The 11,971-nt window shown below is 44.0% G+C and overlaps 1 long non-coding RNA gene across 1 annotated transcript; it reads left to right on the forward strand.

Annotated features, from left to right (window-relative positions):
• The first annotated feature begins 3,199 nt into the window (after positions 1-3,199).
• Positions 3,200-11,771, forward strand: LOC149310398 (uncharacterized). Its single transcript, XR_016281575.1, has 3 exons — positions 3,200-3,287; positions 4,802-4,931; positions 11,581-11,771. It is a non-coding gene; the product is annotated as an uncharacterized LOC149310398 (long non-coding RNA).
• Positions 11,772-11,971: the final 200 nt, after the last annotated feature.

Consider the following 11,971-nt stretch of genomic DNA (forward strand, 5'->3'; position numbering starts at 1 on the left):
ATACCAGAGGGGAAAGAAAGAAAGAAAGAAAGAAAGAAAGAAAGAAAGAATAGCTCCCCGATTAGGAGCTCGTTCCTCAGTAGCCAGTCAGTTGTTATAAGCCCATCTGAATAAAAAGGATTTTTTTCCTGGCAGCAGGATGCCAGGGATGAAGCAAACCGAGCTTCTGTTAGGAGCAGCAGCCATCAAAAAGACCCTCTTGTGTCCTCACAAAGCATATCTATGAGATAAAGGCCTTTTGTAAAGTTCTCAGTTAACAGCCAGCATGGTATAGTGGTTTGAGTGTGGGATAGGACACTGGGAGACCAGGGTTTGACTCCCCACTCATCCAGGAAACCCACTGGATGACATAGTTTTTTGTGGGGTTTTTGTGGCCATGTTCGAGAAGAGTTTCTTCCTGACGTTCCACCATCTGTGGCTGGCATCTTCAGAGAATGTTTGGCTGGAAAGGAGTTGATGACCACTGGATGACCTTCGGCAAGTCACAATCTCTCAGCCTCAAATGAAGGCAAGGACAAATGCCCTCTGAACAATTTCTGCCAAGTAAATCCCATTATAAGGCCACCTTAGGGTCAGAAATGACTTGAAGGCACACAACAACAGCCTCAGATATGGCCCAATAACATGACAATTCAGAGCCTATCTAGGAAAGAAAATGTCTCAAGTTTTGCTCCTGCACAAATCAATTTTATTTGGGAGAGCTACATGACATTTTCCCCATCCCAAAGTATTCCCAGGGAAACCGCAGCATTATGAAGGACTTTTCATTCCCAGTCTCCAATTCAGTTTAAAGAAAGCCACTATTCTGGAAATAAAATGTACCTCTCCATGGTTGCCTATATTATACCAGAAGTAGCTAGAATGGCCACCACCAAGAAACATGATGATTTGGGAGGTGGAATGCAAATTCAACCAAAATTAAGAGAGGGAAAGAGGAATGCTGGCAATAAAAGAAAGAATTTGGATGCAAAACCATGAATATGTAGGTAAAATCAAAAGAAAAAGAACTGAAAAGTCTCAGTCTTTCTGGGAACTTTTTTTTCTTTCTGGATAAACCCTGAGATAACCTGGACCCCAGGTGTATAGGCCTTTAGAAATCACAAACAGTGCTTTTAATTATATTCAGACACAAAGCAGGAGATGGCAAAGAATTTGTGCTGCCCTTCCAATACACACATAAACACACATAGGCTTAGTTTTTGGTGGCTTTTTTGAGCTATGGGGCAATTTTCTAGAAGAATTTATTCCTGGCATTTCAGCAGCAGCTGTAGCTGGCATCTTCAGGGAATGCTGGCATGGAAGAGAGTGGGGTATATATACTGCTGGTTGAGGGGAAGCAATTTACATGTTGAACTGTTTATTATTCTGGTTTTGCATGGCAAGGTCTCAGATTGTCTACTTAATTAATAATCCATTGACTGCATGGAAACCCACCTCACCTTGGGTGGTTTACATTTCCATTTGCTGGGTCTTGATTTTGGCGTTTTTCAGGACTGGTAGCCAACCTTTGTTTACTTTCAGGGTTTCTTCTTTTCTGTTGAAGTTGTCTAGGTGTTTAGGGATTTCAATGGCTTCCCTGTGCATTCTGACCTGATAATTGTTGGCACGGTCCAGAATTTCAGTGTTTTCAAACAGCATTTCATACCCAGGATGGTTTACAACATGTTCTGCTACTGCTGATTTTTCTGGCTGATTCAGTCTGCAGTGACTCTCATGTTCCTCGATCAAATTCTTAAAGTAAACAAAGTTTGGCTACCAGTCCTGAAACTATGGATGCCGGCAGGGAAAGCCTTCAACTTCACACATAGGTTTGATTACTCTCATTTCTGCCTAGTGGTTTGAGTGTTGGATTGCCTCTCTGGAGACCAGGATTCAGTTCCCAACTCAGCGATGAAACCCACTGGGAAACCTTGTGCAAGTCACACACTCTCAGCCTCAGAGGAAGGCAATGGCAAACCTCATCTGAACAAATCTTACCAAGAAAACACCATGATGGGGTTGCCATAAGTCAGAAATGACTTGAAGGCACACAACAATATCTCCCAACTAGAATAAATCCATTGAATCAATTGGATTTGGCTACATTTTGAGTCACTATTGAGAATTAATTTAATGAGTCTACTCCAGCTGGAATTAACTTTGGGGTCTCTTCCAGATCCATGATTCTAATTAATAGGATTCAAGCCATTATTTTTCAAACTATTGAAAGCTTCCCTTCGTTTGAAGGTCTTTGAACTACTGAAATACTGCTTTTCCCTTGCTCACTCCTCAGAATCATCCCTTTGACTCCTTAGCCATAAGAGGCTGAGAGTCAACCTGCCTCAAATGCATATGCATTTGAGGAAGTTGACTTTAGTCTGCGAAAGCTCATGCTGCCAACCTCTTTCTTTCAGTTAGTCTCAAAGGTAATACAAGATCTCACTACATACTCATTCTACAGACTAACACGGCTATAACTTTGAATTCAACCCTCTTTTCATATAGAAGAAATATTTGTAGTTGTTGTTATGTGCTGTCAAGATGAAGACAACTTATGTCAATGCTGTGAATGAGGGACCTCCAAGAACCCCAGCCATCAAATGTGGTCTTCTTCTATTCCCAGTGCCTGCAACTTGACCAAGGAAGGAAGAAAGCCTCAGGTTGCTGCCACATTGCCGCCTTAATGAAGATTGACACTACATTAATTTCTATGACTCAGTGCTATGAGACTCTGGGATTTGTAGTTTTGTGGGACAGATAGCCTCGTCTGTCAAGAGAGCACTAGCACCACAACAAACTAGAAATGCCAGGAGTCTGCAGGATGGAGCTACAACAGTTAAAGTCATGTGACACATTAATTCTGTAGAGTGGCAGCAGCCTCAGTTTAGTCAATATGGCTTTACCATGATTCAGGCTTGAGTTGTTCTCTGACACATTTATCTGTCTATTTTTGGCAGATTGTGGTAAAAGGAGAACTCTCCTGCAATACCATATTTCTTTCCTGTCAGTTGACTTCACTGTCCAGTTTTTGAATCCAGACATAGAAATCAGAAATATTTTAGCCTAGAAGATGCTGACTTTGGTATTCACTGAAGAGATGTGTGGGTTTTTGGTCTTGATGTTGCCAATGGGCAAGCCACATTCCTCTGAAGAACAGGCTGCTCTTCTCCCACAAGATTTCTCTTCCTCCTCCTCTGAATTATTGCTGTTCCTCCATCTTCTAGCCCCAGACAGAGTGCAGACGCTCTGATTTTCAGCCATGAAGATCTCATTCTGTTCATTTCTTGTTCTCTTCCTTATGTTGCCAGGTAAGATATTTGGTGGAACTTTGCTTTTCTGCAACTTATAGGTAAGAAAGAGGAAGCCATCAAATACATTTAACAAGGTGTGTAATTCCCTCCTTGAGAAGGTTAAGTCGCCCCCTCTCAGTTTTCTTTCTGCCATCAGATAAAGACCTTTGTATTCAGGCAGGCCTTCAACTTATAATTCATGTGGCAGATCAGGCTTCTAATGGGGATGTTCTGTCTTTTTGTTGTGTTTTATATTGTTTTATCTTTGGGGTTTTAACTAAACTGTTGTTTAATAGTTTTGCCAGTTCCTTCCTCTGAAATATAGCCTGAAACACCTGGTATTTGTTGGCAGTCTTCCATCCTGTTTTATAACCAGGATGGACCCTGATTAGCTTCCAAGATCAGACAGGATCCAAGACCAGACAAAATACTGTTGAGTATGTAGGCTGCAGCAGGATTAACTATGACATATGCAATGCCAACTTTGATGTATCTGAATGCAGTGTACAAAAAACCCCTCAAAAACAACTAAAGCATGAGGAAAAACAATGCATGAAAGATGAGCATATTTCAAGCACTGTGACAGCATTCTCCCATTTAAAACATGTCTGTCCCTCATATTCCGCCCCTCAAACTTTTCTCTTCCCATGTGACAGTAGCTCTAAAAAACAAACAAATGGATCCTTGAAAGGATTAAGCCTAAAATACCATTAGAAACCAAGGTGATCAAATTGAGGCTGTTGTACTTTGGCCACATCATGAGAAGGCATGAGTCAGTGGAAAAGACAATAATGCTAGGAAAGGTAGAAGACATCAGAAAGAGAGGAAGACCACATGCTAGATGGATAGACTCTATTCAAGAAGTTGCAGGTCTGAATTTGCAAGACCTAAGCAGAGCAATGGAGGACAAGGGGGCTTAGAGGTGTCTCATCCATGGGACACCTCTCCATGATTCAGGGCCAACTCAAGGGCACATTACAATAAATTGTTTTATAACCTTGTATATTTTGATTATACATTTGGCATAGGACATTTTACTGTTTCATTGTATTTAATGGGACTTGAGCATCCATAGATTTTGGTATTCATGGGGGGTCCTGAAAGCAAACCCCAGCAGCTACCAAGGGCCCACTGTGTTGTGTAGTTTTATATTTTTATTATTCCTTGCTTCCCACCCACCCCTCTCTTTGTGTATTGTTGTTGTGTGCTTTCAAGTCATTTCTAAATACGGCAACTCTAAAACAAATCAATTATGGAATTTTCTTGGCAAGGCTTGTTCAGAGGGGGCTTGTCATTGCCTCACTCTGAGGCTGAGAGAGTATGACTTCCCAAGGTCACCCAGTGAATTTTATGGCTGAGATGGAAATTGACAGTTTAGATTGCACACTTTTGTCAGGACCCATGGTTTTGTTTGTTTTACTTGTAAAGCACCATGTATATCAATGGTGCTAAATGAATAAATAATAATTTCTACTAAGAAAAAATCAGGTCTATTTTAAAATATTCTCTTTTTTAAAAATAATTCTTCACAGATTTTCTTTCAGCCCGTCTTAGGAAGGGAAGATGTCCAGATGGTGTTTGCAGAAATAAATGGTGTTACCGGGAGGAAAGAAACTGGGGAAGCTGCCCTTATGACCGTAACAAGAAGTTCTGTTGCTTTTGGTAAGCAGAGTCCCTTCAAAGAGTAAAATAAATGTCTGCTCAGTCATATGTTGCTGTAGGGCCGCCTTGTTTTGCCACTTGAGGCAAAAATAATACATAGCCTTTCATTCACCCACAGACCTGAAATGGCAGCTGAATCTACCTTAGAAGTGACACTGTGATGGTCTACGTCACCAGGGACCAGAGGGCCGGATGAATGGGTTTAGGGTATTCTGTGTAATGAAAACAGCTGCTACTGTTGTTGATAATAATAATGATGATGTTGATTTTACACTCATTCAGTCCAAAAATCATACCACTTCACAAATTCCAATATTTTCCCAAATTAGTATATCCCACCTCCCTCCTCTTCGTAATTTAATATAAATATTGTTGACATCATCCTGTACAAAAAAACACTAAAATAATATATATTCTCTATACTGAACAATAACTTAATTGCACATTCCACTTCTTAAACATCATCAGGGTTTTTTTATAATTTCATTGATGCTGCATATCTTACAATATAATTGTTCATATCTGTGTAGCTCCCATTATGTATCTTATTCTATTAATCCATAATACTGAAAATAACTTTCATCTTAACTTTCATAGACTTGAGTCTACTTCCCAAGATGTATAGGGTAGAATAGAAATTCAGAGAGAGACCTTTACAGCAGTCTGTGTGCATGAATGTCTATAGCAATGCAAAATTTTATGGGTGTGGAGATGAGGTAAGAAGTTCAGGTTTGACAATGGTAATTGGGGACAAGGCAGGTGGAAGGATCTTACCTAAAGCCAAGGCAAGTGGATATTCCTATGAATGAGCATAGGGATGTAGTTCAGGTACCAAAGAGAAGAAGTGAGTTCCACAAAGGTCTAGGATTCTATGTATTCCTGCATGGCAGAAGGAGGTTGAACTGTATGGTCCTGGGGAGTCCCTTCCAACTCTAGGATTCTATGTAAAATGCCAGTCGTGCTCTTTAGGACTCTTTGCCCTTTCTTTAGTGCCTTAGGCCAGATATGCCACAGGGCCAGGTTTAGCTTATCTGGCTACAGGGGCTGCAGAGATATCAAAGAGAGAGAGAGAAAGAGAGAAAGAGAAAAAGAGTGTAACACATACATATGCCTTCAAGAACCCCACCAACCTATAGGGAGGCTTTGAATTTCCTAAGGTTTTCTTAGGTGAGGAGTCCTCATACGTGATTTTGCCAGTCCCTTCCTCTGAAAGCTAATCTACACCACCTAGGGGTCATTCCCACTTACCTATAAAGCGGGTCATGATCCAAATTTAGGGTGCATCGTTCCCACTGAAGCTCGAATTTAATCTCCATTACCCCTCATTCGTTCCCACAGCATCTCGAATTAGAATCGAATTAAAATGAATAAATCGGATTATTAGCCTATACAGTTTTAAAAAATAGTAGGTTATAACATGAGTTATTTTTGAAAGCGGGGGACGATTCGCTGTATCCGAATGGGAACAAAAGGGTGTCTGATTCAGGAACCTGGCGATGGGAGGAGCAGCGCTCAAGGGGCTGGCCTGGGGGTGTCACCCTCTTTGTTCTCTTTCTGCATCACCAGCACCATTTTCTTCAATTCACATAGACTTCCCCCCAGTGGATTGCAACCTCCCCTCCGCTCCTCATTCATAGACCAATGTGTGAGGAGAGCCATTGAACAACATTTTTAACTATTCTTTTTTTCTTCTTTTGCCTCTGCCTGAGCGCCTGTGCAGCAGATGGGCTTTGCAGTACATGCCTGCTTGATCTCCCTCCAAACAGCCCAAGGAGCAATGGGGGAGGCAAAGCAATTTTGGGGAATGGAGAGCCTGGACGCCCAGGTATCGGGGGGGGGGGGGGTTGAGCCTTATCTTCTCTCTTCCCCAAAGATTCTCTCCCCAATAATGAAGCCCACTCCCTTCTCCTCCTTGATCCAATTTGCCAAGCCTTCTTCTAGTCTGGGGAGACACAACAGAAGAGCCTTGGATACAGCCGATTTTCATTGGCTGCCCTAAAAAAAAAACCAAGACTTGTGATGTCTGAAGCCTATTCACTTGATTGACAGCTTGTGGACACAAATGGGAACGGGGAGCAAGTTAATCCGCTTTAAAATAAAGCGATTTAAAATAAATGGAAACGAAAACAAGGTTTAAATTAATCAACGTAATTTGCCCCTTTTAGTAATGGAAACGATGGGAAAAATTAGAATTATTCCCGGAACATAATCCGAATCAGAATCGCTCCAATATAATCTGTTTTATCTGCCAAGTGGTCTGTCTCCCTAGTATTCCCTGGCAGCCTCCTATCCAAGTACTAACTATGGCTGACTGACCCTGCATAGCTTCCACAATCTGGATGTTTCAAATTTTAATTTTTAATTTTCTTTTTTAAAAAATTAATTTAATTCATTAAAAACATCAATTTTGCCAAATTTTCACATAAAATTATGTATCTAAACGTATTTATTCTGCGTGTATGATATCAAAGGTATAAATTTAAGTTTGCTAGTTGTTTATGTCACAACTATTATACATTCAGTGATATATGGGAATTACAATTTATAGGTAAATTAGTACAGAATAAATTACTAAGGATTCCGTATGTTGTAATATGGAAAGAATTCAGTTGGGGGCTGCTGACACCCACCTTAAACTCAAGGAAGCCAATTCAAGTGATGGAGGTCTGTGGCTTGGGCTTGTGGGGTGCTTCAGGATGGGACAGCTAGCCCCCTCCTGCCCCCTGAGCCATGGTGCATAAACAGCAGGTTCTGCTTGTCATATCGCAACTTAGGGGTGGGGGGTGGGAGAGGACTAACCATATAACTCTGAGGTGCTCCACTGATCTGTATCACAGAGCTCCATTGCTCAGAGAGACTCACTCGAGTTTAAAATGGGTGTCAAGAGTTGATTCCTTTGCTCATAACACTTACATGGCTTTGAATATGATGGAGAGTCTCAGCCTATGGTTTGTATGTTATGGATTTGCTTTCCACGGCATCAATTTTTCTGGATAGTTTAATTACATTTGAACAATAATTTCTTGCATGTTTTTACTCACATGTTTGTAAGTGCTTTTAACTGCATTTGTTTGTAAGGGACTTTGACTCCCTGTTTGGGAGGAAAGGAATAATTCATCATCATCATCATCATCATCATCATCATCATGGAATGGAAGGTGGGGCTGTGTTAAGCGGGGCTCCCATTGGAGTAGTGTGGGGCAGGGGGAGATATAGCGGTAGGAGGGTGGAGACATATCGCAAAGGAAGGCGGGATCGATGCATAATATCTATCTCTCCTTCCATCCACTCTCCTAGCCAAAGAGGCCTGTGGGTCAGTCCAACTGTACCACAAACCCTGTCTCTGCTCCTATGCAATGCCAGGTCTGTCAGGAATAAGACCCACATAATATACGATCTGGTGGAAGATAAGAACTGCGACCTGGCTTGCATTACCGAGACCTGGCTTGGGCCTGAGAGTGAAGCGGTGTGGGCACAGGCCCTCCCTGCCAGGTACTTGGTTAAGGACCAGATCAGGGTAAGTGGGCGGGGGGGGAGTTGCCTTGATCTATAAAAACACCTTCTCCTTGACCAGGAACCATGTTCGACAGACTAATTGCATTGAGTGTATTTACCTGACCCTGAAGGCTAGGGACAGTTTAGGGATTCTGTTAGTCTACAGGCCACCCCATGCGCTAACAGACTCCCTGGCCGAGCTGACACAGCTGGTCTCGGAGCTGGTGCTGGAGTCCCCTAGGCTTCTTGTCCTGGGGGACCTCAACATACCCTTCGAGGCTAGTCATGCTCTAACTGGTGCGGCTCAGGAGTTCATGACTACCATGACTGCCATGGGCCTGTCCCAACTGGTCTCAGGGCCCACGCATTCTGCTGGTAATACACTAGATGTTGTTTTCTGTACGGACATGGAGTCTCCGTGGGCAGAGGTAACGAATATCTCTGCCCTGTCATGGACGGATCATTTTCTGGTCGAGGCTAGTATCAAGGTGACAACCCAGATCCCCCCCGGGGGTGGCGGACCTATTAGAATGGTCCACCCTCGAAGGCTGATGGAACCCAAAAGGTTCCAGGAAGCCATAGAGGGCTACCTGGTTGGAACTGACGGCGATTCTGTTGATGCCCTGACCAACACCTGGGATATTGATCTCTCCAGGGCTATATACAGTATCGCTCCCAAGTGTCCTTTCCGGCCCGCTTCCAATAAAAAGCCCTGGTATACGGAAGATCTCAGGGCAAGGAAGCAGACTGCGCAACGACTAGAGCGTAAATGGCGGAAACACCAGCACTTATCCAACAAGACACTCCTAGAGTCTCTTTTGAAGGCCTACGGAGTGGCAATTGGTGCAGCTAAGAATTCGTTCTATGCTGCACGAATTGCGTCCGCGGAGTCACGTCCAGCAGAGCTGTTCAGGGTGGTGAGAGAGCTTATCCAACTGGCTCCCCCCCTGAACCCACTATTGGAGCCATCTAAAGCCTGCTGCGACGAGTTTAACAACTTCTTCGCGGATAAAATCTCTCGGCTAAGGGCTGATCTTGACTCTGTTATTGGTTCAGAATCGAGAGTAGAGGCGTCCAGAGCTTCCGTGGACTCAGTTATACTGGATCAGTTTGAGTCTGTTAGTACCGAGGATGTGGACAGGATCCTCGGCAGCATTAGGAAGACGACCTGCTCTCTCGATCCCTGTCCTTCATGGCTGGCAGTCCAAGGGGGAACGGCGTCAACAGAAATGTTGCGTCGTATTGTCAATTCATCATTCAGGGAGGGCCGTTTTCCATCTAATTTAAAGACGGCCATTGTAAAACCTTTATTAAAGAAGCCCTCCCTTGACCCCCTAATTCGAAATAATTATCGGCCTGTGTCACTGCTGCCATTCTTAGGGAAGGTGATCGAGAGGGCAGTTGCCTCCCAGCTGCAGAGGGTCTTAGAGGATACGGATTATCTGGACCCATTTCAAACTGGCTTCCGGGTAGGCTATGGGGTTGAGACTGCCATGGTCGCCTTAGTCGATGATCTCCGTCTGGGCATGGACAGAGGTAGCGTGTCCCTGTTAGTGCTCTTGGACATCTCTGCGGCCTTCGATACCATCGACCATGGTATCCTTCTGGAGCGCCTGGGGGAGTTGGGTATCGGGGGCACTGCTCTGCAGTGGTTCCGTTCCTACCTCTCGGGTAGATTCCAGATGGTGGAGCTGGGGGACTGTCGCTCCGATAAGAGGGCCCTCACATCTGGGGTCCCTCAGGGAGCGATTCTGTCCCCTATGCTATTTAACATTTACATGAAGCCGCTGGGAGAGATCATCCGGAGACACGGGGCGCGGTGTTATCAGTACGCTGATGACACCCAAATAGTCTTCTCTGTGTCTCCGACTGATGCAGTGACTAGGGATGGCATCTCTCCGCTCAATGCCTGCTTGGAGTCAGTAATGGGCTGGATGAGGGAAAACAGACTCAGCCTGAATCCAGAGAAAACGGAAGTACTGGTGATAGGCTCCCCTGGTCCAGGGATGGAAATTTTTCCACCCGTCCTGAACGGGGTCACGCTCCCTGTAAAGGACACTGTTCGTAGTCTGGGGGTGCTTCTGGACTCGTCGCTCCACCTAACTTCTCAGGTGGATGCGACAGTCAGCGGCGCCTGTTATCAGCTTCGGTTGATACGCCAGCTGCGACCTTACCTGGGCCGGGGGGACCTTGAAACAGTGGTACATGCACTGGTAACCTCTCGACTCGATTTCTGTAATGCGCTCTACATGGGGCAACCCTTGTACCAAACTCGGAAGCTTCAATTGGTTCAGAACATGGCGGCTAGACTGGTTACGGGTACCTCCAGAGCCAGTCATATAACACCGGTACTGGAGGACCTACACTGGCTGCCAATTGGCTTCCGGGCGCAATACAAGGTGTTGGTTATAACCTATAAAGCCCTAAATGGCTTGGGCCCAGGGTACTTGGAGGACCGCCTCTCCCCATACAATCCGCCCCGCACTCTCCGGTCGGGTGGGAAACAGCTTTTGAGAGTTCCTGACACGAGATATGTGATGTCTGCACATAGGGCTTTTTCTGCTTCGGCCCCGCAGGCTTGGAACTCTCTCCCTGTTGAGCTCCGCTCAGCCCCCTCCCTAGAGTCTTTTAGAAAAAACCTAAAGACTCATTTTTTCCGCCTTGCTTTCCTCCATGTCCCTTAATTCCACTCTTCTCCTTTATGCTGTTGTAATTGTAATGTAATGGATGTCTTTGGGGTTATTGCTGTTATTAGTTTTAATGGTTTTAAAAGGTGATTGAATGATGGATATTTTTATTGTTGTATTTTATTGCTTAATGTGGGGGGATTTCTTTTATTGGATTTGTTGTATCATATTTTAACTGATTGTAAACCGCTGTGATCATTGGAATAGCGGTATACAAATAAAGATTCATTCATTCATTCATTCATTCATCCTTCTCCTTTGTTGTTGCTGCTGCTGCTGACTGAGGCGTTCACCTCACTCCGCCTATGGAGCCATTATGATTTTTCCCCCTAAATTTTGATACCCTCTAAAATGGGGATTTGAGCCAGCATCAAAATGGCCAACAGCTCCCCTATGGGCCACACCTTATTCAACCCTGGTGTAGGGACATCAGCTTTCTTATACTATTATGTTTTTTTCTCCCTTAGGCTGACCCCTATGAATTTCCTTAAAGGTTTTCGTGATCAAAAAAATGTCAAGGCCATCCACGGACCTTCATGAGCCCTGTCACTTCCTGTGCTGACATCAGATGCTCATTCATTTGAGTTCAACCATGTGTGTGTTTTTTCAATAAAGAAAAATGCTTCCTTTTCTAACTGTTTATATTTTCTTCCATCAATAAAAGCAAAGTTCCCATAAGAAGAGAATGTATGATTTATTTCCAAAGAGCAGAAGGGTAGTGAAGGGTTTTTTCTTTCTCTCACTCTCTGGTGGGTTACAGACCGCCATTAAAGTACGCGCAGAGCACGTACTAGGGTTAGGAAGGGGTGGTGCTTCCGCACCCCCCTAACCCTAGTACGCGCTCTGCGTGCACAAAAT

This window comes from Sceloporus occidentalis, unplaced genomic scaffold (assembly GCF_023333645.1).
Source record: "Sceloporus occidentalis isolate IW3139 unplaced genomic scaffold, rSceOcc1.0.p SCAF_6, whole genome shotgun sequence".
Lineage (NCBI taxonomy): Eukaryota > Metazoa > Chordata > Lepidosauria > Squamata > Phrynosomatidae > Sceloporus > Sceloporus occidentalis.